A 26,527-nucleotide genomic window follows, 5' to 3' on the forward strand; every position below is an offset into this window, starting at 1 on the left:
AAAGGGTATATGTTTGTTTCCACATGGAGGAAGAGGATAGTGTTTCTGTCTGTGTATTTATTTGTCTGTCTGTCTGTCTAATGGAGGAATGCTCCAAGGACTCGACCAACTTGGAGGGATGCCAATTGCCACCCTGAGGCAGCAGAGGGCGCCCCAGAGCAGGCTGAGGGGGCCACTGGGTGGAAATTGACAGGCTTGCCTGGGCAGCTCGAGACCCCGCTTCTGCCTTCCCTGTAGCCGCCAACGAACCACCCCCTGCCCGCCCCCTGAACACCCCGCACTCGCTTCCCGGGAGCCGGCCACCACAGAGACCTGAAAATCTTGTACATAGGGTAACAGAGACCGACCCCAGGACCGGCCAAGGAGGAGATGGGAGAAAATACTCGGGCTCCGTGGGGCAGCCCCGCCTCCTCACTGCAGCCCCTGACAGCACCGCGCCCGCCTCCGGGGCGCAGGCTGACCTGCAATCATGCATACTGTGAACCTGGGGCAGGAGAGGCCGTCCCCAGTCCAGGCCTTTGTGGAGATGGGAGCAAACTGATCGGCTAACCGGAGGCAGTCCGCCTGCCGTGGAGTCCCTTTACCCAGAACTCAGCTCGCCAGCATCCCAGGACCCTGCTGACAAGCAGATATAAATCCCGCAAACCTGGGGTAGCAGAGGCCGGCCCGAGGCCAGGAGTGGGGCAGATGGGAGGAAAATGACCCCAAGTGTGCGAGGCATCCCCTTAGCTGCTGTGCGCCTGTTCACTGCCCCCGACCTCTTCCCCTGACCTCACCAGGCCCGCTACCAGGAGCAGGCTGACTTGAAAGGCTTGAGTCCTAGAAACGTGGGGGAGAGGAGGCAGCCCACAGGCAAAGCAGCTAGGGACATGGGAGAAAATCCTCTGGTTCTCCAGGGGCAAACTTGTACCCGTAGCGGCCGCCGAACCCCGTCCCCAGACCGCACCACACCACTAGAGTGTCTGTCTGTCTGACTGCCTGCCTCACTGCCTATCTATTGGAGGATGGGAGAGGTTAGTCTATGTGTGTGTCTGTTTATCTAACGGAGGAGGAGGTGACTAGCATGTCTATCTCCTTGCCTGCCTAGCTATCAAAATAACTCTCTCTCTATCAATCTCTCTCTCTCTCTATCTATTATTCTATCTATCTATCTATCTATCTATCTATCTATCTATCTATCTATCTATAGGTGGCAAAGGAGTAGGCTAAGGTGTCTTTTATTTTTGTGTCTGTTGAAGGAGGTTTTTAGTGTGTCTATCTACCTATCTACCTATTTGAGGAAGCGGAGTAGGCCAGTGTGTTTGTGTGTGCCTGTATGTGTGCGTGTGTGCGTGCGGGTCTGTCTATCTATGTATCTGTAAGTAAAGGAGAAGGAGGTTACTGTGTTTGTCTATCAGTCTATATCTGAATCTACTGGAGGAGGAGTAGGCTAGTATGTCTGTCTGTGTGTCTGTCTATCTATCAGATATCAATGTATGAACCTGTATCTAATCGAGTAGAAGGAGGAGGCTACAGTGTCTATGGCTCTGTCTGACAGAGGAGGAGAAGACTAATGTGTCTGTTTTTCTGTGTGTCTGTGAGTCTGTCACGATCTATATCTACTGGAGAAGAAGGAGGAGGCCCGTGTGTCTGGCTATGTGTGTGTCTCTCTAACAGGAGAAGATAGAGGCTAGTGGGTGTATCCATCAATCTCACTGACTATCTATCAAATGGAAGAAGAGAAAGAGTCTATTAAGTTGGTCTAACTATTATCTAACGGAGTAGATTAGTGTGTCTATGAACCTGCCTAATTGAGGAGTAGGAGGAGGCTAGAATGTGTGTGTGTGTGTGTGTGTGTCTGACTATGTATCTGTCTAACTATCTAATGGATGAGGAGTAGGAGGTTAGGATATATGGCTGTTTCTCAATGGAGGAAGTGGCTAGTCTGTCTGTCTGTGTATTTCTTTGTCTGTCTGTCCGTCTGTCTGTATGTCTGTGTGTGTGTCTAACGGAGGAAGCCTCCCAGGACTCGACCGACCTGGAGGGATTCCGATTGCCACCCTGAGGCAGCAGAGGGCGCCCCCAGAGCATGCTGAGGGGGACACTGGGGGGAAATCCACAGGCTTTCCTGGGCAGCCCGCGCCTCCCGCATCGGCCCTCTCTGCAGCTGCTCCCGCCCCGCCCCCGCGCCGCCCCCTGTCCACCCCGCGCCCTCCTCCCGGGATCAGGCCAGCACGGAGATGTGCTCTTCCTGTACCTAGGGTAGCTGAGACGACCCCAGGACCGGCCAATGGGGAGATGGGAGCAAATACAGGGGCTCCGTGGGGCAGCCCCGCGTCCTCACTGCAGCCCCTGACAGCACCGTGCCCGCCGTCGGGGCGCAGGCTGACCGGCAAACGTGCATAATGTCAACCTGGGGCAGGGGAGGCCGCCGCCAGGCCATGCCGTTGTGGAGATCGGGGCAAAATGACCGGCTCACCCGAGGGAGTCCGCTCCCCGCGAAGTCCCTGTCCCCTGAACTCACCTCGCCATCCTCCCACCACCTGGCTGACAAGGAGAATTAAATCCCGCACATGTGGGGTAGCAGAGGCCGCCCCGAGGCCAGGCCGCTAGGGACACTGGGGAAATTCCTCTGGCTCACCAGGGGCACCCGAGTCCTCGGTCGCCGCCGCCGACCCCGTCCGCAGACCGCACCCTGCACCCCGCCTCTAGTGTGTCCGTCTGTCTGACTGCCTTCCTAACTGCTTATGTACTGGAGGAGGGGAGAGGCTACACTATGTGGGTGTGTGTCTGTTTATCTCACGGAGGAGAAGACGACTAGGATGTCTCTATCTTTGCCTGCCTATCAATCTATCCATCTATCTATCTATCTATCTATCTAACTATCTATCTATCTATCTATCTATCTATCTATCTATGTATCTATCTATCTATGTATCTATCCATCTATCTATCAATGTAGAGGAGGCATAGGAGCAGGCTAGTGTGTCTTTTTATCTGTGTGTCTGTAGGTTGGAAGAGGACATTAGTGTGTCTATCTGCCTACCTTGTTAGTTGAGGAGTAGGAGGAGGCTAGTGTGTGTGTGGGTATGTGTCTGTCTGTCTATGTATGTAACTATCTACCTATCTAATGGCTGAGGAGGAGTAATAAAGGGTATATGTTTGTTTCTACATGGAGGAAGAGGATAGTGTTTCTGTCTGTCTATTTATTTGTCTGTCTGTCTGTCTAATGGAGGAATGCTCCCAGGACTCGACCGACTTGGAGGGATGCCAATTGCCACCCTGAGGCAGCAGAGGGCGCCCCAGAGCAGGCTGAGGGGGCCACTGGGTGGAAATTGACAGGCTTGCCTGGGCAGCTCGAGCCCCCCGCTTCTGCCTTCCCTGTAGCCGCCAACGAACCACCCCATCCCCGCCCCCTGAACAACCCCGCACTCACTTCCCGGGAGCCGGCCACCACAGAGACCTGAAAATCTTGTACATAGGGTACCAGAGACCGACCCCAGGACCGGCCAAGGAGGAGATGGGAGCAAATACACGGGCTCCGTGGGGCAGCCCCGCCTCCTCACTGCAGCCCCTGACAGCACCGCGCCCGCCTCCGGGGCGCAGGCTGACCTGCAATCATGCATACTGTGAACCTGGGGCAGGAGAGGCCGTCCCCAGGCCAGGCCGTTGTGGAGATGGGAGCAAACTGATCGGCTAACCGGAGGCAGTCCGCCTGCCGCGACGTCCCTTTACCCTGAACTCAGCTCGCCAGCATCCCAGGACCCTGCCGACAAGCAGATATAAATCCCGCAAACCTGGGGTAGCAGAGGTCGGCCCGAGGCCAGGAGAGGGGCAGATGGGAGGAAAATGACCCCAAGTGTGCGAGGCATCCCCTTAGCTGCTGTGCGCCTCTTCTCTGCCCCCGACCTCTTCCCCTGACCTCACCACGCCCGCTACCAGGAGCAGGCTGATTTGAAAGGCTTGAGTCATAGAAACGTGGGGGAGAGGAGGCAGCCCCAAGGCAAAGCAGCAGGGACATGGGAGAAAATCCTCTGGGTCTCCAGGGGCAACCAAGTGCCCCGTAGCCGCCGCCGAACCCCGTCCCCAGACGGCACCAAACCTCTAGAGTGTCTGTCTGTCTGACTGCCGGCCTCACTGCCTATCTATTGGAGGATGGGACAGGTTAGTCTATGTGTGTGTCTGTCTGTTTATCTAACGGAGGAGGAGGTGAATAGCATGTCTATCTCCTTGCCTGCCTAGCTATCAAAATATCTCTCTCTCTATCAATCTCTCTCTCTATCTATCTATTATTCTATCTATCTATATATCTATCTATCTATCTATCTATCTATCAATCTATCTATCAATCTATCTATCTAGAGGTGGCAAAGCAGTAGGCTAGGGTGTCTTTTATTTTTCTGTCTGTTGAAGGAGGAGTTTAGTGTGTCTATCTACCTATCTACCTATTTGAGGAAGCGGAGTAGGCCAGTGTGTTTGTGTGTGCCTGTATGTGTGCTTGTGTGCGTGCGGGTCTGTCTATCTATGTATCTGTAAGTAAAGGAGAAGGAGGTTACTGTGTCTGTCTATCAGTCTATATCTGAATCTACTGGAGGTGGAGTAGGCTAGTATGTCTGTCTGTGTGTCTGTCTATCTATCAGATATCAATATATGAACCTGTATCTAATCGATTAGAAAGAGGAGGCTACAGTGTCTATGGCTCTGTCTGACAGAGGAGGAGAAGACTAATGTGTCTGTTTTTCTGTGTGTCTGTGAGTCTGTCACGATCTATATCTACTGGAGAAGAAGGAGGAAGCCCGTGTGTCTGGGTATGTGTGTGTCTCTCTAACAGGGGAAGATAGAGGCTAGTGGGTGTATCCATCAATCTCACTGACTATCTATCAAATGGAAGAAGAGAAAGAGTCTATTAAGTTGGTCTAATTATTATCTAACTGAGTAGATTAGTGTGTCTATGAACCTGCCTAATTGAGGAGTAGGAGGAGGCTAGAATGTGTGTGTGTGTGTGTGTGAGTGTGTGTGTGTGTGTGTTTTGTGTGTGTGTGTCTGACTATGTATCTGTCTAACTATCTAATGGATGAGGAGTAGGAGGTTAGGATATATGGCTGTTTCTCAATGGAGGAAGTGGCTAGTCTGTCTGTCTGTGTATTTCTTTGTCTGTCTGTTTGTCTGTCTGTTTGTTTGTGTGTGTGTCTAACGGAGGAATCCTCCGAGGACTCGACCGACCTGGAGGGATTCCGATTGCCACCCTGAGGCAGCAGAGGGCGCCCCCAGAGCATGCTGAGGGCTACACCTGGGGGGAAATCCACAGGCTTTCCTGGGCAGCCCGTGCCTCACGCATCGGCCCTCTCTGCAGCCGCACCCGCCAGTCCCCGCCCCCTGACCACCCCGTTCCCGCCTCCCGGGATCAGGCCAGCACGGAGATGTGCTCCTCCTGTACCTAGGGTAGCTGAGATCGAAACCAGGACCGGACAAGTGGGAGATGGGAGCAAATACATGGGCTCCGTGGGGCAGGCCCGCATCCTCACTGCAGCCCCTGACAGCACCGCGCCCGCTTCCGGGGCGCAGGCTGACCTGCAAACGTGCATACTGTCAACCTGGGGCAGGAGAGGCCGCCCCCAAGACAGGCCATTGTGGAGATCGGGGCAAAGTGACCGGCTCACCCGAGGCAGTCCTTTCCCCGCGAAGTCCCTGTCCCCTGAACTCACCTCGCCATCCTCCCACCACCTGGCTGACAAGGAGAATTAAATCCCGCACATGTGGAGTAGCAGAGGCCGCCCCGAGGCCAGGCCGCTAGGGTCACTGGGGAAAATCCTCTGACTCGCCAGGGGCACCCGAGTCCTCGGTCGCCGCCGCCGACCCCGTCCGCAGACCGCACCCCGTATCCCGCCTCTAGTGTGTGCGTCTGTCTGACTGTCTTCCTGACTGCTTATGTACTGGAGGAGGGGAGAGGCTACTCTATAAGGGTGTGTGTCTGTTTATCTCACGGAGGAGAAGACGACTAGGATGTCTCTATCTTTGCCTGCCTATCAATCTATCTATCTATCTATCTATCTATCTATCTATCTATCTATCTATCTATCTATCTATGTATCTATCTATCTAGAGGTGTCAAAGGAGTAGGCTAGGGTGTCTTTTATTTTTCTGTCAGTTGAAGGAGGTGTTTAGTGTGTCTATCTACCTATCTACCTATTCTAGGAAGCGGAGTAGGCCAATGTGTTTGTGAGTGCCTGTAAGTATGCGTGTGTGCGTGCGGTTCTGTGTATTTATGTATCTGTTAGTAAAGGAGAAGGAAGTTACTGTGTCTGTTTATCAGTCTATATCTGAATCTACTGGAGGAGGAGTAGGCTAGTATGTCTGTCTGTGTGTCTGTCTATCTATCAGATATCAATGTATGAACCTGTATCTAATCGAGTGGAAGGAGGAGGCTACAGTGTCTATGGCTCTGTCTGACAGAGGAGGAGAGGACTAATGTGTCTGCTTTCTGTGTGTCTGTGAGTCTGTCACGATCTATATCTACTGGAGAAGAAGGAGGAGGCCCGTGTGTCTGGCTATGTGTGTGTCTGTCTAACAGGAGAAGATAGAGGCTAGTGGATGTATCCATCAATCTCACTGACTATCTATCAAATGGAAGAAGAGAAAGAGTCTATTAATTTGGTCTAAGTATTATCTAATGGAGTAGATTAGTGTGTCTATGAACCTGCCTAATTGAGGAGTAGGAGGAGGCTAGAATGTGTGTGTGTTTCTGTGTGTGTGTGTGTGTGTGTTTTGTGTGTGTGTGTCTGACTATGTATCTGTCTAACTATCTAATGGATGAGGAGTAGGAGGTTAGGATATATGGCTGTTTCTCAATGGAGGAAGTGGCTAGTCTGTCTGTCTGTGTATTTCTTTGTCTGTTTGTCTGTCTGTCTGTTTGTCTGTGTGTGTGTCTAACGGAGGAAGCCTCCCAGGACTCGACCGACCTGGAGGGATTCCGATTGCCACCCTGAGGCAGCAGAGGGCGCCCCCAGAGCATACTGAGGGGGACACCTGGGGGGAAATCCACAGGCTTTCCTAGGCAGCCCGTGCCTCCCGCATCGGCCCTCTCTGCAGCAGCTCCTGCCCCGCCCCGCCCCCTGACCACCCCGTGCCCGCCTCCCGGGATCAGGCCTGCACGGAGATGTGCTCCTCCTGTACCTAGGGTAGCTGAGATCGAACCCAGAACCGGACAAGTGGGAGATGGGAGCAAATACATGGGCTCCGTTGGGCAGCCCCGCATCCTCACTGCAGCCCCTGACAGCACTGCGCCCGCCTCCGGGGCGCAGGCTGACATGCAAACGTGCATACTGTCAACCTGGGGCAGGAGAGGCCGCCGCCAAGACAGGCCGTTGTGGAGATCGGGGCAAAGTGACCGGCTCACCCGAGGCAGTCCTTTCCCCGCGAAGTCCCTGTCCCCTGAACTCACCTCACCATCCTCCCACCACCTGGCTGACAAGGAGAATTAAATCCCGCACATGTGGGGTAGCAGAGGCCGCCCCGAGGCCAGGCCGCTAGGGACACTGGGGAAAATCCTCTGGCTCGCCAGGGGCACCCGAGTCCTCGGTCGCCGCCGCCGACCCCGTCCGCAGACCGCACCCCGCACCCCGCCTCTAGTGTGTCCGTCTGTCTGACTGCCTTCCTGACTGCTTATGTACTGGAGGAGGGGAGAGGCTACTCTATGTGGGTGTGTGTCTGTTTATCTCACGGAGGAGAAGACGACTAGGATGTCTCTATCTTTGCCTGCCTATCAATCTATCCATCTATCTATCTATCTATCTATCTAACTATCTATCTATCTATCTATCTATCTATCTATCTATGTATCTATCTATCTATGTATCTATCCATCTATCTATCAATGTAGAGGAGGCATAGGAGCAGGCTAGTGTGTCTTTTTATCTGTGTGTCTGTAGGTTGGAAGAGGACATTAGTGTGTCTATCTGCCTACCTTGTTAGTTGAGGAGTAGGAGAAGGCTAGTGTGTGTGTGGGTATGTGTCTGTCTGTCTATGTATGTAACTATCTACCTATCTAATGGCTGAGGAGGAGTAATAAAGGGTATATGTTTGTTTCTACATGGAGGAAGAGGATAGTGTTTCTGTCTGTCTATTTATTTGTCTGTCTGTCTGTCTAATGGAGGAATGCTCCCAGGACTCGACCGACTTGGAGGGATGCCAATTGCCACCCTGAGGCAGCAGAGGGCGCCCCAGAGCAGGCTGAGGGGGCCACTGGGTGGAAATTGACAGGCTTGCCTGGGCAGCTCGAGCCCCCCGCTTCTGCCTTCCCTGTAGCCGCCAACGAACCACCCCATCCCCGCCCCCTGAACACCCCGCACTCACTTCCCGGGAGCCGGCCACCACAGTGACCTGAAAATCTTGTACATAGGGTACCAGAGACCGACCCCAGGACCGGCCAAGGAGGAGATGGGAGCAAATACACGGGCTCCGTGGGGCAGCCCCGCCTCCTCACTGCAGCCCCTGACAGCACCGCGCCCGCCTCCGGGGCGCAGGCTGACCTGCAATCATGCATACTGTGAACCTGGGGCAGGAGAGGCCGTCCCCAGGCCAGGCCGTTGTGGAGATGGGAGCAAACTGATCGGCTAACCGGAGGCAGTCCGCCTGCCGCGACGTCCCTTTACCCTGAACTCAGCTCGCCAGCATCCCAGGACCCTGCCGACAAGCAGATATAAATCCCGCAAACCTGGGGTAGCAGAGGTCGGCCCGAGGCCAGGAGAGGGGCAGATGGGAGGAAAATGACCCCAAGTGTGCGAGGCATCCCCTTAGCTGCTGTGCGCCTCTTCTCTGCCCCCGACCTCTTCCCCTGACCTCACCACGCCCGCTACCAGGAGCAGGCTGATTTGAAAGGCTTGAGTCATAGAAACGTGGGGGAGAGGAGGCAGCCCCAAGGCAAAGCAGCAGGGACATGGGAGAAAATCCTCTGGGTCTCCAGGGGCAACCAAGTGCCCCGTAGCCGCCGCCGAACCCCGTCCCCAGACCGCACCAAACCTCTAGAGTGTCTGTCTGTCTGACTGCCGGCCTCACTGCCTATCTATTGGAGGATGGGACAGGTTAGTCTATGTGTGTGTCTGTCTGTTTATCTAACGGAGGAGGAGGTGAATAGCATGTCTATCTCCTTGCCTGCCTAGCTATCAAAATATCTCTCTCTCTATCAATCTCTCTCTCTATCTATCTATTATTCTATCTATCTATATATCTATCTATCTATCTATCTATCTATCAATCTATCTATCAATCTATCTATCTAGAGGTGGCAAAGCAGTAGGCTAGGGTGTCTTTTATTTTTCTGTCTGTTGAAGGAGGAGTTTAGTGTGTCTATCTACCTATCTACCTATTTGAGGAAGCGGAGTAGGCCAGTGTGTTTGTGTGTGCCTGTATGTGTGCTTGTGTGCGTGCGGGTCTGTCTATCTATGTATCTGTAAGTAAAGGAGAAGGAGGTTACTGTGTCTGTCTATCAGTCTATATCTGAATCTACTGGAGGTGGAGTAGGCTAGTATGTCTGTCTGTGTGTCTGTCTATCTATCAGATATCAATATATGAACCTGTATCTAATCGATTAGAAAGAGGAGGCTACAGTGTCTATGGCTCTGTCTGACAGAGGAGGAGAAGACTAATGTGTCTGTTTTTCTGTGTGTCTGTGAGTCTGTCACGATCTATATCTACTGGAGAAGAAGGAGGAAGCCCGTGTGTCTGGGTATGTGTGTGTCTCTCTAACAGGGGAAGATAGAGGCTAGTGGGTGTATCCATCAATCTCACTGACTATCTATCAAATGGAAGAAGAGAAAGAGTCTATTAAGTTGGTCTAATTATTATCTAACTGAGTAGATTAGTGTGTCTATGAACCTGCCTAATTGAGGAGTAGGAGGAGGCTAGAATGTGTGTGTGTGTGTGTGTGAGTGTGTGTGTGTGTGTGTTTTGTGTGTGTGTGTCTGACTATGTATCTGTCTAACTATCTAATGGATGAGGAGTAGGAGGTTAGGATATATGGCTGTTTCTCAATGGAGGAAGTGGCTAGTCTGTCTGTCTGTGTATTTCTTTGTCTGTCTGTTTGTCTGTCTGTTTGTTTGTGTGTGTGTCTAACGGAGGAATCCTCCGAGGACTCGACCGACCTGGAGGGATTCCGATTGCCACCCTGAGGCAGCAGAGGGCGCCCCCAGAGCATGCTGAGGGCTACACCTGGGGGGAAATCCACAGGCTTTCCTGGGCAGCCCGTGCCTCACGCATCGGCCCTCTCTGCAGCCGCACCCGCCAGTCCCCGCCCCCTGACCACCCCGTTCCCGCCTCCCGGGATCAGGCCAGCACGGAGATGTGCTCCTCCTGTACCTAGGGTAGCTGAGATCGAAACCAGGACCGGACAAGTGGGAGATGGGAGCAAATACATGGGCTCCGTGGGGCAGGCCCGCATCCTCACTGCAGCCCCTGACAGCACCGCGCCCGCTTCCGGGGCGCAGGCTGACCTGCAAACGTGCATACTGTCAACCTGGGGCAGGAGAGGCCGCCCCCAAGACAGGCCATTGTGGAGATCGGGGCAAAGTGACCGGCTCACCCGAGGCAGTCCTTTCCCCGCGAAGTCCCTGTCCCCTGAACTCACCTCGCCATCCTCCCACCACCTGGCTGACAAGGAGAATTAAATCCCGCACATGTGGAGTAGCAGAGGCCGCCCCGAGGCCAGGCCGCTAGGGTCACTGGGGAAAATCCTCTGACTCGCCAGGGGCACCCGAGTCCTCGGTCGCCGCCGCCGACCCCGTCCGCAGACCGCACCCCGTATCCCGCCTCTAGTGTGTGCGTCTGTCTGACTGTCTTCCTGACTGCTTATGTACTGGAGGAGGGGAGAGGCTACTCTATAAGGGTGTGTGTCTGTTTATCTCACGGAGGAGAAGACGACTAGGATGTCTCTATCTTTGCCTGCCTATCAATCTATCTATCTATCTATCTATCTATCTATCTATCTATCTATCTATCTATCTATCTATCTATGTATCTATCTATCTAGAGGTGTCAAAGGAGTAGGCTAGGGTGTCTTTTATTTTTCTGTCAGTTGAAGGAGGTGTTTAGTGTGTCTATCTACCTATCTACCTATTCTAGGAAGCGGAGTAGGCCAATGTGTTTGTGAGTGCCTGTAAGTATGCGTGTGTGCGTGCGGTTCTGTGTATTTATGTATCTGTTAGTAAAGGAGAAGGAAGTTACTGTGTCTGTTTATCAGTCTATATCTGAATCTACTGGAGGAGGAGTAGGCTAGTATGTCTGTCTGTGTGTCTGTCTATCTATCAGATATCAATGTATGAACCTGTATCTAATCGAGTAGAAGGAGGAGGCTACAGTGTCTATGGCTCTGTCTGACAGAGGAGGAGAGGACTAATGTGTCTGCTTTCTGTGTGTCTGTGAGTCTGTCACGATCTATATCTACTGGAGAAGAAGGAGGAGGCCCGTGTGTCTGGCTATGTGTGTGTCTGTCTAACAGGAGAAGATAGAGGCTAGTGGATGTATCCATCAATCTCACTGACTATCTATCAAATGGAAGAAGAGAAAGAGTCTATTAATTTGGTCTAAGTATTATCTAATGGAGTAGATTAGTGTGTCTATGAACCTGCCTAATTGAGGAGTAGGAGGAGGCTAGAATGTGTGTGTGTTTCTGTGTGTGTGTGTGTGTGTGTTTTGTGTGTGTGTGTCTGACTATGTATCTGTCTAACTATCTAATGGATGAGGAGTAGGAGGTTAGGATATATGGCTGTTTCTCAATGGAGGAAGTGGCTAGTCTGTCTGTCTGTGTATTTCTTTGTCTGTTTGTCTGTCTGTCTGTTTGTCTGTGTGTGTGTCTAACGGAGGAAGCCTCCCAGGACTCGACCGACCTGGAGGGATTCCGATTGCCACCCTGAGGCAGCAGAGGGCGCCCCCAGAGCATACTGAGGGGGACACCTGGGGGGAAATCCACAGGCTTTCCTAGGCAGCCCGTGCCTCCCGCATCGGCCCTCTCTGCAGCAGCTCCTGCCCCGCCCCGCCCCCTGACCACCCCGTGCCCGCCTCCCGGGATCAGGCCTGCACGGAGATGTGCTCCTCCTGTACCTAGGGTAGCTGAGATCGAACCCAGAACCGGACAAGTGGGAGATGGGAGCAAATACATGGGCTCCGTTGGGCAGCCCCGCATCCTCACTGCAGCCCCTGACAGCACTGCGCCCGCCTCCGGGGCGCAGGCTGACATGCAAACGTGCATACTGTCAACCTGGGGCAGGAGAGGCCGCCGCCAAGACAGGCCGTTGTGGAGATCGGGGCAAAGTGACCGGCTCACCCGAGGCAGTCCTTTCCCCGCGAAGTCCCTGTCCCCTGAACTCACCTCACCATCCTCCCACCACCTGGCTGACAAGGAGAATTAAATCCCGCACATGTGGGGTAGCAGAGGCCGCCCCGAGGCCAGGCCGCTAGGGACACTGGGGAAAATCCTCTGGCTCGCCTGGGGCACCCGAGTCCTCGGTCGCCGCCGCCGACCCCGTCCGCAGACCGCACCCCGCACCCCGCCTCTAGTGTGTCCGTCTGTCTGACTGCCTTCCTGACTGCTTATGTACTGGAGGAGGGGAGAGGCTACTCTATGTGGGTGTGTGTCTGTTTATCTCACGGAGGAGAAGACGACTAGGATGTCTCTATCTTTGCCTGCCTATCAATCTATCCATCTATCTATCTATCTATCTATCTATCTATGTATCTATTTATCTATCTATCTATCTATCTATCTATCTATCTATCTATCTATCTATCTATCTATGTATCTATCTATCTATCTATCAATGTAGAGGAGGCATAGGAGCAGGCTAGTGTGTCCTTTTATCTGTGTGTCTGTAGGTTGGAAGAGGACATTAGTGTGTCTATCTGCCTACCTTGTTAGTTGAGGAGTAGGAGGAGGCTAGTGTGTGTGTGGGTATGTGTCTGTCTGTCTATGTATGTAACTATCTACCTATCTAATGGCTGAGGAGTAGTAATAAAGGGTATATGTTTGTTTCTACATGGAGGAAGAGGATAGTGTTTCTGTCTGTCTATTTATTTGTCTGTCTGTCTGTCTAATGGAGGAATGCTCCCAGGACTCGACCGACTTGGAGGGATGCCAATTGCCACCCTGAGGCAGCAGAGGGCGCCCCAGAGCATGCTGAGGGGGCCACTGGGTGGAAATTGACAGGCTTGCCTGGGCAGCTCGAGCCCCCCTCTTCTGCCTTCCCTGTAGCCGCCAACGAACCACCCCCTCCCCGCCCCCTGAACACCCCGCACTCGCTTCCGGGGAGCCGGCCACCACAGAGACCTGAAAATCTTGTACATAGGGTACAAGAGACCGACCCCAGGACCAGCCAAGGAGGAGATGGGAGCAAATACACGGGCTCCGTGGATCAGCCCCGCCTCCTCACTGCAGCCCCTGACAGCACCGCGCCCGCCTCCGGGGCGCAGGCTGACCTGCAATCATGCATACTGTGAACTTGGGGCAGGAGAGGCCGTCCCCAGGCCAGGCCGTTGTGGAGATGGGAGCAAACTGATCGGCTAACCGGAGGCAGTCCGCCTGCCGCGACGTCCCTTTACCCTGAACTCAGCTCGCCAGCATCCCAGGACCCTGCTGACAAGCAGATATAAATCCCGCAAACCTGGGGTAGCAGAGGTCGGCCCGAGGCCAGGAGAGGGGCAGATGGGAGGAAAATGACCCCAAGTGTGCGAGGCATCCCCTTAGCTGCTGTGCGCCTCTTCTCTGCCCCCGACCTCTTCCCCTGACCTCACCACACCCGCTACCAGGAGCAGGATGATTTGAAAGGCTTGAGTCCTAGAAACGTGGGGGAGAGGAGGCAGCCCCCAGGCAAAGCAGCTAGGGACATGGGAGAAAATCCTCTGGGTCTCCAGGGGCAACCTAATGCCCCGTAGCCGCCGCCGAAACCCGTCCCCAGACCGCACCAAACCTCTAGAGTGTCTGTCTGTCTGACTGCCGGCCTCACTGCCTATCTATTGGAGGATGGGAGAGGTTAGTCTATGTGTGTGTCTGTCTGTTTATCTAACGGAGGAGGAGGTGACTAGCATGTCTATCTCCTTGCCTGCCTAGCTATAAAAATATCTCTCTCTCTATCAATCTCTCTCTCTCTCTCTATCTATTATTCTATCTCTCTATCTATTTATCTATCTATCTATCTATCTATCTATCTATCTATCTATCTATCTATCTATCTAACTATCTAGCTATCTATCTTTATATCTATGTATCTGTCTATCTATTTATTTATCTATCTAGAGGTGGTAAAGTAGTAGGCTAGGGTGTCTTTTATTTTTCTGTCTTTTGAAGGAGGAGTTTAGTGTGTTTATCTACCTATCTACCTATTTGAGAAAGCGGAGTAGGCCAGTGTGTTTGTGTGTGCCTTTATGTGTGCGTGTGTGCGTGCCGGTCTGTCTATCTATGTATCTGTATGTAAAGTAGAAGGAGGTTACTGTGTATGTCTATCAGTCTATATCTGAATCTACTGGAGGAGGAGTAGGCTAGTATGTCTGTCTGTGTGTCTGTCTATCTATCAGATATCAATGTATGAACCTGTATCTAATCGAGTAGAAGGAGGAGGCTACAGTGTCTATGGCTCAGTCTGACAGAGGAGGAGAAGACTAATGTGTCTGTTTTCTGTGTGTCTGTGAGTCTGTCACGATCTATATCTACTGGAGCAGAAGGAGGAGGCCCGTGTGTCTGGCTATGTGTGTGTCTGTCTAACAGGAGAAGATAGAGGCTAGTGGATGTATCCATCAATCTCACTGACTATCTATCAAATGGAAGAAGAGAAAGAGTCTATTAATTTGGTCTAAGTATTATCTAATGGAGTAGATTAGTGTGTCTATGAACCTGCCTAATTGAGGAGTAGGAGGAGGCTAGAATGTGTGTGTGTTTCTGTGTGTGTGTGTGTGTTTTGTGTGTGTGTGTCTGACTATGTATCTGTCTAACTGTCTAATGGATGAGGAGTAGGAGGTTAGGATATATGGCTGTTTCTCAATGGAGGAAGTGGCTAGTCTGTCTGTCTGTGTATTTCTTTGTCTGTCTGTCTGTCTGTCTGTTTGTCTGTGTGTGTGTCTAACGGAGGAAGCCTCCCAGGACTCGACCGACCTGGAGGGATTCCGATTGAAACCCTGAGGCAGCAGAGGGCGCCCCCAGAGCATGCTGAGGGGGACATTGGGGGGAATTTGACAGGCTTGCCTGGGCAGCTCGAGCCCCCCGCTTCTGCCTTCCCTGTAGCCGCCAACGAACCACCCCCTCCCCCCCCGAACACCACGCAATCGCTTCCTGGGTGCCGGACACCACACAGACCTGAAAATCTTGTACATAGGGTACCAGAGACCGACACCAGGACCGGCCAAGAAGGAGATGGGAGCAAATACACGGGCTCCGTGGATCAGCCCCGCCTCCTCACTGCAGCCCCTGACAGCACCGCGCCCGCCTCCGGGGCGCAGGCTGACCTGCAATCATGCATACTGTGAACTTGGGGCAGGAGAGGCCGTCCCCAGGCCAGGCCGTTGTGGAGATGGGAGCAAACTGATCGGCTAACCGGAGGCAGTCCGCCTGCCGCGACGTCCCTTTACCCTGAACTCAGCTCGCCAGCATCCCAGGACCCTGCTGACAAGCAGATATAAATCCCGCAAACCTGGGGTAGCAGAGGTCGGCCCGAGGCCAGGAGAGGGGCAGATGGGAGGAAAATGACCCCAGGTGTGCGAGGCATCCCCTTAGCTGCTGTGCGCCTCTTCTCTGCCCCCGACCTCTTCCCCTGACCTCACCACACCCGCTAAAAGGAGCAGGATGATTTGAAAGGCTTGAGTCCTAGAAACGTGGGGGAGAGGAGGCAGCCCCCAGGCAAAGCAGCTAGGGACATGGGAGAAAATCCTCTGGGTCTCCAGGGGCAACCTAATGCCCCGTAGCCGCCGCCGAAACCCGTCCCCAGACCGCACCAAACCTCTAGAGTGTCTGTCTGTCTGACTGCCGGCCTCACTGCCTATCTATTGGAGGATGGGAGAGGTTAGTCTATGTGTGTGTCTGTCTGTTTATCTAACGGAGGAGGAGGTGACTAGCATGTCTATCTCCTTGCCTGCCTAGCTATCAAAATATCTCTCTCTCTATCAATCTCTCTCTCTATCTATCTATTATTCTATCTATCTATCTATCTATCTATCTATCTATCTATCTATCTATCTATCTATCTATCTATGTATCTATCTATCTATCTATTTATCTAGAGGTGGGAAAGGAGTAGGCTAGGGTGTCTTTTATTTTTCTGTCTGTTGAAGGAGGAGTTTAGTGCGTCTATCTACCTATCTACCTATTTGAGGAAGCGGAGTAGTCCAGTGTGATTGTGTGTGCCTGTATGTGTGCGTGTGTGCGTGCGGGTCTGTCTATCTATGTATCTGTAAGTAAAGGAGAAGGAGGTTACTGTGTCTGTCTATCAGTCTATATCTGAATCTACTGGAGGAGGAGTAGGCTAGTATGTCTGTCTGTGTGTCTGTCTATCTATCAGATATCAATGTATGAACCTGTATCTAATCGAGTAGAAGGAGGAGGCTACAGTGTCTATGGCTCTGTCTGACAGAGGAGGAGAAGACTAATGTGTCTGTTTTTCTGTGTGTCTGTGAGTCTGTCACGATCTATATCTACTGGAGAAGAAGGAAGAGGCCCGTGTGTCTGGCTATGTGTGTGTCTCTAAAACAGGAGAAGATAGAGGCTAGTGGGTGTATCCATTAATCTCACTGACTATTTATCAAATGGAAGAAGAGAAAGAGTCTATTAAGTTGGTCTACCTATTATCTAATGGAGTAGATTAGTGTGTCTATGAACCTGCCTAATTGAGGGGTAGGAGGAGGCTAGAATATGTGTGTGTGTGTGTGTGTGTGTGTGTTTGTTTTGTGTGTGTGTGTCTGACTATGTATCTGCCTAACTGTCTAATGGATGAGGAGTAGGAGGTTAGGATATATGGCTGTTTCTCAATGGAGGAAGTGGCTAGTCTGTCTGTCTGTGTATGTGTTTGTCTGTCTGTCTGTCTGTCTGTTTGTCTGTGTGTGTGTCTAACGGAGGAAGCCTCCCAGGACTCGACCGACCTGGAGGGATTCTGATTGCCAACCTGAGGCAGCAGAGGGCGCACCCAGAGCATGCTGAGAGGGACACCTGGGGGGAAATCCGCAGGCTTTCCTGCGCAGCCCGTGCCTCCCGCATCGGCCCTCTCTGCAGCCGCTCCCGCCCCGACACGCCCCGCCCAATGACCACCCCGCGACCGCCTCCCGGGATCAGGCCAGCACGGAGATGTGCTCCTCCTGTACCTAGGGTAGCTGAGACCGAACCCAGGACCGGCCAAGGGGGAGATGGGAGCAAATACAGGGGGTCCATGGGGCAGCCCCGCATCCTCACTGCAGCCCCTGGCAGCACCGCGCCCGCCTCCGGGGCGCAGGCTGACCTGCAAACGTGCATACTGTCAACCTGGGTCAGGAGAGGCCGCCGCCAAGACAGGCCGTTTTGGAGATCGGGGCAAAGTGACCGGCTCACCCGAGGCAGTCCTTTCCCCGCGAAGTCCCTGTCCCCTGAACTCACCTGGCCATCCTCCCACCACCTGGCTGACAAGGAGAATTAAATCCCGCACATATGGGGTAGCAGAGGCCGCCCCGAGGCCAGGCCGCTAGGGACACTGGGGAAAATCCTCTGACTCGCCAGGGGCACCCGAGTCCTCGGTCGCCGCCGCCGACCCCGTCCACAGACCGCACCCCGCACCCCGCCTCTAGTGTGTCCGTCTGTCTGACTGCCTTCCTGACTGCTTGTGTACTGGAGGAGGGGAGAGGCTACTCTATGTGGGTGTGTGTCTGTTTATCTCACGGAGGAGAAGACGACTAGGATGTCTCTATCTTTGCCTGCCTATCAATCTATCTATCTATCTATCTATCTATCTATCTATCTATCTATCTATTTATGTATCTATCTATCTATCTATCAATGTAGAGGAGGCATAGGAGCAGGCTAGTGTGTCTTTTTATCTGTGTGTCTGTAGGTTGGGAGAGGAGATTAGTGTGTCTATCTGCCTACCTTGTTAGTTGAGGAGTAGGAGGAGGCTAGTGTGTGTGGGTATGTGTCTGTCTGTCTATGTATGTAACTATCTACCTATCTAATGGCTGAGGAGGAATAATAAAGGGTATATGTTTGTTTCTACATGGAGGAAGAGGATAGTGTTTCTGTCTGTCTATTTATTTGTCTATCTGTCTGTCCAATGGAGGAATGCTCCCAGGACTCGACCGAATTGGAGGGATGCCAATTGCCACCCTGAGGCAGCAGAGGGCGCCCCAGAGCAGGCTGAGGGGGCCACTGGGTGGAAATTGAAAGGCTTGCCTGGGCAGCTCGAGCCCCCCGCTTCTGCCTTCCCTGTAGCCGCCAACGAACCACCCCCTCCCCGCCCCCTGAACACCCCTCACTCGCTTCCCGGGAGCCAGTCACCACAGAGACCTGAAAATCTTGTACATAGGGTACCAGAGACCGACCCCAGGACCGGCCAAGTAGGAGATGGGAGCAAATACACGGGCTCCGTGGGGCAGCCCCGCCTCCTCCCTGCAGCCCCTGACAGCACCACGCCCGCCTCTGGGGCGCAGGCTGACCTGCAATCATGCATACTGTGAACCTGGGGCAGGAGAGGCCGTCCCCAGGCCTGGCCGTTGTGGAGATGGGAGCAAACTGATCGGCTAACCGGAGGCAGTACACCTGTCGCGACGTCCCTTTACCCTGAACTCAGCTCGCCAGCATCCCAGGACCCTGCTGACAAGCAGATATAAATCCCGAAAACCTGGGGTAGCAGAGGTCGGCCCGAGGCCCGGAGAGGGGCAGATGGGAGGAAAATGACCCCAAGTGTGCGAGGCATCCCCTTAGCTGCTGTGCGCCTCTTCTCCGCCCCCGATCTCTTCCTCTGACCTCACCACGCCCGCTACCAGGAGCAGGCTGACTTGAAAGGCTTGAGTCCTAGAAACGTGGGGGAGAGGAGGCAGCCCCCAGGCAAAGCAGCTAGGGACATGGGAGAAAATCCTCTGGGTCTCCAGGGGCAACCAAGTGCCCCGTAGCCGCCGCCGAACCCCGTCCCCAGACCGCACCAAACCTCCAGAGTGTCTGTCTGTCTGACTGCCGGCCTCACTGCCTATCTATTGGAGGATGGGAGAGGTTAGTCTATGTGTGTGTCTGTCTGTTTATCTAACGGAGGAGGAGGTGAGTAGCATGTCTATCTCCTTGCCTGCCTAGCTATCAAAATATCTCTCTCTCTATCAATCTCTCTCTCTCTCTCTCTATCTATTATTCTATCTCTCTATCTATTTATCTATCTATCTATCTATCTATCTATCTATCTATCTATCTATCTATCTATCTATCTACCTATCTATCTATCTATCTAACTATCTAGCTATCTATCTTTATATCTATCTATCTGTCTATCTATTTATTTATCTATCTAGAGGTGGTAAAGGCGTAGGCTAGGGTGTCTTTTATTTTTCTGTCTGTTGAAGGAGGAGTTTAGTGTGTTTATCTACCTATCTACCTATTTGAGAAAGCGGAGTAGGCCAGTGTGTTTGTGTGTGCCTTTATGTGTGCGTGTGTGCGTGCCGGTCTGTGTATCTATGTATCTGTAAGTAAAGTAGAAGGAGGTTACTGTGTCTGTCTATCAGTCTATATCTGAATCTACTGGAGGAGGAGTAGGCTAGTATGTCTGTCTGTGCGTCTGTCTATCTATCAGATATCAATGTATGAACCTGTATCTAATCGAGTAGAAGGAGGAGGCTACAGTGTCTATGGCTCTGTCTGACAGAGGAGGAGAAGACTAATGTGTCTGTTTTTCTGTGTGTCTGTGAGTCTGTCACGATCTATATCTACTGGAGCAGAAGGAGGAGGCCCGTGTGTCTGGCTATGTGTGTGTCTGTCTAACAGGAGAAGATAGAGGCTAGTGGATGTATCCATCAATCTCACTGACTATCTATCAAATGGAAGAAGAGAAAGAGTTAATTAAGTTGGTGTAAGTATTATCTAATGGAGTAGATTAGTGTGTCTATGAACCTGCCTAATTGAGGAGTAGGAGGAGGCTAGAATGTGTGTGTGTTTCTGTGTGTGTGTGTGTGTTTTGTGTGTGTGTGTCTGACTATGTATCTGTCTAACTGTCTAATGGATGAGGAGTAGGAGGTTAGGATATATGGCTGTTTCTCAATGGAGGAAGTGGCTAGTCTGTCTGTCTGTGTATTTCTTTGTCTGTCTGTCTGTCTGTCTGTTTGTCTGTGTGTGTGTCTAACGGAGGAAGCCTCCCAGGACTCGACGGACCTGGAGGGATTCCGATTGCCACACTGAGGCAGCAGATTGCACCCCCAGAGCATGCTGAGGGGGACATTGAGGGGAAATTGACAGGCTTGCCTGGGCAGCTCGAGCCCCCCGCTTCTGCCTTCCCTGTAGCCGCCAACGAACCACCCCCTCCCCCCCCGAACACCACGCAATCGCTTCCTGGGAGCCGGCCACCACACAGACCTGAAAATCTTGTACATAGGGTACCAGAGACCGACCCCAGGACCGGCCAAGGAGGAGATGGGAGCAAATACACGGGCTCCGTGGGGCAGCCCCGCCTCCTCCCTGCAGCCCCTGACAGCACCACGCCCGCCTCTGGGGCGCAGGCTGACCTGCAATCATGCATACTGTGAACCTGGGGCAGGAGAGGCCGTCCCCAGGCCTGGCCGTTGTGGAGATGGGAGCAAACTGATCGGCTAACCGGAGGCAGTACACCTGTCGCGACGTCCCTTTACCCTGAACTCAGCTCGCCAGCATCCCAGGACCCTGCTGACAAGCAGATATAAATCCCGAAAACCTGGGGTAGCAGAGGTCGGCCCGAGGCCCGGAGAGGGGCAGATGGGAGGAAAATGACCCCAAGTGTGCGAGGCATCCCCTTAGCTGCTGTGCGCCTCTTCTCCGCCCCCGATCTCTTCCTCTGACCTCACCACGCCCGCTACCAGGAGCAGGCTGACTTGAAAGGCTTGAGTCCTAGAAACGTGGGGGAGAGGAGGCAGCCCCCAGGCAAAGCAGCTAGGGACATGGGAGAAAATCCTCTGGGTCTCCAGGGGCAACCAAGTGCCCCGTAGCCGCCGCCGAACCCCGTCCCCAGACCGCACCAAACCTCCAGAGTGTCTGTCTGTCTGACTGCCGGCCTCACTGCCTATCTATTGGAGGATGGGAGAGGTTAGTCTATGTGTGTGTCTGTCTGTTTATCTAACGGAGGAGGAGGTGAGTAGCATGTCTATCTCCTTGCCTGCCTAGCTATCAAAATATCTCTCTCTCTATCAATCTCTCTCTCTCTCTCTCTATCTATTATTCTATCTCTCTATCTATTTATCTATCTATCTATCTATCTATCTATCTATCTATCTATCTATCTATCTATCTACCTATCTATCTATCTATCTAACTATCTAGCTATCTATCTTTATATCTATCTATCTGTCTATCTATTTATTTATCTATCTAGAGGTGGTAAAGGCGTAGGCTAGGGTGTCTTTTATTTTTCTGTCTGTTGAAGGAGGAGTTTAGTGTGTTTATCTACCTATCTACCTATTTGAGAAAGCGGAGTAGGCCAGTGTGTTTGTGTGTGCCTTTATGTGTGCGTGTGTGCGTGCCGGTCTGTGTATCTATGTATCTGTAAGTAAAGTAGAAGGAGGTTACTGTGTCTGTCTATCAGTCTATATCTGAATCTACTGGAGGAGGAGTAGGCTAGTATGTCTGTCTGTGCGTCTGTCTATCTATCAGATATCAATGTATGAACCTGTATCTAATCGAGTAGAAGGAGGAGGCTACAGTGTCTATGGCTCTGTCTGACAGAGGAGGAGAAGACTAATGTGTCTGTTTTTCTGTGTGTCTGTGAGTCTGTCACGATCTATATCTACTGGAGCAGAAGGAGGAGGCCCGTGTGTCTGGCTATGTGTGTGTCTGTCTAACAGGAGAAGATAGAGGCTAGTGGATGTATCCATCAATCTCACTGACTATCTATCAAATGGAAGAAGAGAAAGAGTTAATTAAGTTGGTGTAAGTATTATCTAATGGAGTAGATTAGTGTGTCTATGAACCTGCCTAATTGAGGAGTAGGAGGAGGCTAGAATGTGTGTGTGTTTCTGTGTGTGTGTGTGTGTTTTGTGTGTGTGTGTCTGACTATGTATCTGTCTAACTGTCTAATGGATGAGGAGTAGGAGGTTAGGATATATGGCTGTTTCTCAATGGAGGAAGTGGCTAGTCTGTCTGTCTGTGTATTTCTTTGTCTGTCTGTCTGTCTGTCTGTTTGTCTGTGTGTGTGTCTAACGGAGGAAGCCTCCCAGGACTCGACGGACCTGGAGGGATTCCGATTGCCACACTGAGGCAGCAGATTGCACCCCCAGAGCATGCTGAGGGGGACATTGAGGGGAAATTGACAGGCTTGCCTGGGCAGCTCGAGCCCCCCGCTTCTGCCTTCCCTGTAGCCGCCAACGAACCACCCCCTCCCCCCCCGAACACCACGCAATCGCTTCCTGGGAGCCGGCCACCACACAGACCTGAAAATCTTGTACATAGGGTACCAGAGACCGACCCCAGGACCGGCCAAGGAGGAGATGGGAGCAAATACACGGGCTCCGTGGGGCAGCCCCGCCTCCTCACTGCAGCCCCTGACAGCACCGCGCCCGCCTCCGGGGCGCAGGCTGACCTGCAATCATGCATACTGTGAACCTGGGGCAGGTGAGGCCGTCCCCAGGCCAGGCCATTGTGGAGATGGGGGCAAACTGATCGGCTAACCGGAGGCAGTCCTCCTGCCGCGACGTCCCTTTACCCTGAACTCAGCTCGCCAGCATCCCAGGACCCTGCTGACAAGCAGATATAAATCCCGAAAACCTGGGGTAGCAGAGGTCGGCCCGAGGCTAGGAGAGGGGCAGATGCGAGGAAAATGACCCCAAGTGTGCGAGGCATCCCGTTAGCTGCTGTGCGCCTGTTCTCCGCCCCCGATCTCTTCCCATGACCTCACCACGCCCGCTACCAGGAGCAGGCTGACTTGAAAGGCTTGAGTCCTAGAAACGTGGGGGAGAGGAGGCAGCCCCCAGGCAAAGCAGCTAGGGACATGGGAGAAAATCCTCTGGGTCTCCAGGGGCAACCTTGTACCCCGTAGCCGCGGCCGAACCCAGTCCCCAGACCGCACCCAACCCCTAGATTTTCTGTCTGTCTGACTGCCTGCCTCAGTGCCTTTCTACTGGAGGATGGGAGAGGTTAGTCTATGTGTGTGTCTGTCTGTTTATCTAACGGAGGAGGAGGTGATTAGCATGTCTATCTCCTTGCCTGCCTAGCTATCAAAATATCTCTCTCTCTATCAATCTCTCTCTCTCTCTATCTATCTATTATTCTATCTATCTATCTATCTATCTATCTATCTATCTATCTATCTATCTATCTATCTATCTATCTATCTATCTAGAGGTTGCAAAGCAGTAGGCTAGGGTGTCTTTTTTTTTTCTGTCTGTTGAAGGAGGAGTTTAGTGTGTCTATCTACCTATCTACCTATTTGAGGAAGCGGAGTAGGCCAGTGTGTTTGTGTGTGCCTGTATGTGTGCGTGTGTGCGTGCGGGTCTGTGTATCTATGTATCTGTAAGTAAAGGAGAAGGAGGTTACTGTGTCTGTCTATCAGTCTATATCTGAATCTACTGGAGGAGGAGTAGGCTAGTATGTCTGTCTGTGTGTCTGTCTATCTATCAGATATCAATGTATGAACCTGTATCTAATCGAGTAGAAGGAGGAGGCTACAGTGTCTATGGCTCTGTCTGACAGAGGAGGAGAAGACTAATGTGTCTGTTTTTCTGTGTGTCTGTGAGTCTGTCACGATCTATATCTACTGGAGAAGAAGGAGGAGGCCCGTGTGTCTGGCTATGTGTGTGTCTCTCTAACAGGAGAAGATAGAGGCTAGTGGGTGTATCCATCAATCTCACTGAGAATCTATCAAATGGAAGAAGAGAAAGAGTCTATTAAGTTGGTCTAACTATTATCTAAGGGAGTAGATTAGTGTGTCTATGAACCTGCCTAATTGAGGAGTAGGAGGAGGCTAGAATGTGTGTGTGTGTGTGTTTTGTGTGTGTGTGTCTGACTATGTATCTGTCTAACTATCTAATGAATGAGGTGTAGGAGTTTAGGATATATGGCTGTTTGTATATGAAGGAAGTGGCTAGTCTGACTGTCTGTGTATTTCTTTGTCTGTCTGTGTGTCTGACTGTTTGTCTGTGTGTGTGTCTAACAGAGGAAGCCTCCCAGGACTCGACGGACCTGGAGGGATTCCGATTGCCAACCTGAGGCAGCAAAGGGCACACCCAGAGCATGCTGAGGGGGACACCTGGGGGGAAATCCACAGGCTTTCCTGGGCAGCCCGTGCCTCCCGCTTCGGCCCTCTCTGCAGCCGCTCCCGCCTCGCCCCCGCCCCGCCCCTGACCACCCCGCGCCCTCCTCCCGGGATCAGGCCAGCACGGAGATGTGCTCCTCCTGTACCTAGGGTAGCTGAGACCGACCCCAGGACCGGCCAAGCGGGAGATGGGAGCAAATACAGGGGCTCCGTGGGGCAGCCCCGCGTCCTCACTGCAGCCCCTGACAGCATCGCGCCCGCCTCCGGGGCGCAGGCTGACCTGCAAACGTGCATACTGTCAACGGGGGTAAGAGAGGCCGCCGCCAAGACAGGCCGTTGTGGAGATCGGTGCAAAGTGACCGGCTCACCAGAGGCAGTCCTTTCCCCGCGAAGTCCCTGTCCCCTGAACTCACCTCGCCATCCTCCCACCACCTGGCTGACAAGGAGAATTCAATCCCGCACATGTGGGGTAGCAGAGGCCGCCCCGAGGCCAGGCCGCTAGGGACAATGGGGAAAATCCTCTGACTCGCCAGGGGCACCCGAGTCCTCGGTCGCCACCGCCGACCCCGTCCGCAGACCGCACCCCGCACCCCGCCTCTAGTGTGTCCGTCTGTCTGACTGTCTTCCTGACTGCTTATGTACTGGAGGAGGGGAGAGGCTACTCTATGTGGGTGTGTGTCTGTTTATCTCACGGAGGAGAAGACGACTAGGATGTCTCTATCTTTGCCTGCCTATCAATCTATCCATCTATCTATCTATCTATCTACCTATCTATCTATCTATCTATCTATGTATCTATCTATCTATCTATCAATGTAGAGGAGGCATTGGAGCAGGCTAGTGTGTCTTTTTATCTGTGTGTCTGTAGGTTGGAAGAGGACATTAGTGTGTCTATCTGCCTACCTTGTTAGTTGAGGAGTAGGAGGAGGCTAGTGTGTGTGTGGGTATGTGTCTGTCTGTCTATGTATGTAACTATCTACCTATCTAATGGCTGAGGAGGAATAATAAAGGGTATATGTTTGTTTCTACATGGAGGAAGAGGATAGTGTTTCTGTCTGTCTATTTATTTGTCTGTCTGTCTGTCCAATGGAGGAATGCTCCCAGGACTCGACCGACTTGGAGGGATGCCAATTGCCACCCTGAGGCAGCAGAGGGCGCCCCAGAGCAGGCTGAGGGGGCCACTGGGTGGAAATTGAAAGGCTTGCCTGGGCAGCTCGAGCCCCCCGCTTATGCCTTCCTTGTAGCCGCCAACGAACCACCCCCTCCCCGCCCCCTGAACACCCCTCACTCGCTTCCTGGGAGCCAGTCACCACAGAGACCTGAAAATCTTGTACATAGGGTACCAGAGACCGACCCCAGGACCGGCCAAGTAGGAGATGGGAGCAAATACACGGGCTCCGTGGGGAAGCCCCGCCTCCTCCCTGCAGCACCTGACAGCACCACGCCCGCCTCTGGGGCGCAGGCTGACCTGCAATCATGCATACTGTGAACCTGGGGCAGGAGAGGCCGTCCCCAGGCCAGGCCGTTGTGGAGATGGGAGCAAACTGATCGGCTAACCGGAGGCAGTACGCCTGTCGCGACGTCCCTTTACCCTGAACTCAGCTCGCCAGCATCCCAGGACCCTGCTGACAAGCAGATATAAATCCCGCAAACCTGGGGTAGCAGAGGTCGGCCCGAGGCCCGGAGAGGATCAGATGGGAGGAAAATGACCCCAAGTGTGCGAGGCATCCCATTAGCTGCTGTGCGCCTCTTCTCCGCCCCCGATCTCTTCCTCTGACCTCACCACGCCCGCTACCAGGAGCAGGCTGACTTGAAAGGCTTGAGTCCTAGAAACGTGGGGGAGAGGAGGCAGCCCCCAGGCAAAGCAGCTAGGGACATGGGAGAAAATCCTCTGGGTCTCCAGGGGCAACCAATTGCCCCGTAGCCGCCGCCGAACCCCGTCCCCAGACCGCACCAAACCTCTAGAGTGTCTGTCTGTCTGACTGCCGGCCTCACTGCCTATCTATTGGAGGATGGGAGAGGTTAGTCTATGTGTGTGTCTGTCTGTTTATCTAACGGAGGAGGAGGTGCGTAGCATGTCTATCTCCTTGCCTGCCTAGCTATCAAAATATCTCTCTCTCTATCAATCTCTCTCTCTCTCTCTC

The sequence above is a fragment of the Camelus bactrianus genome, chromosome 6 (genome assembly GCF_048773025.1).
Source record: "Camelus bactrianus isolate YW-2024 breed Bactrian camel chromosome 6, ASM4877302v1, whole genome shotgun sequence".
NCBI classification, from domain to species: domain Eukaryota; kingdom Metazoa; phylum Chordata; class Mammalia; order Artiodactyla; family Camelidae; genus Camelus; species Camelus bactrianus.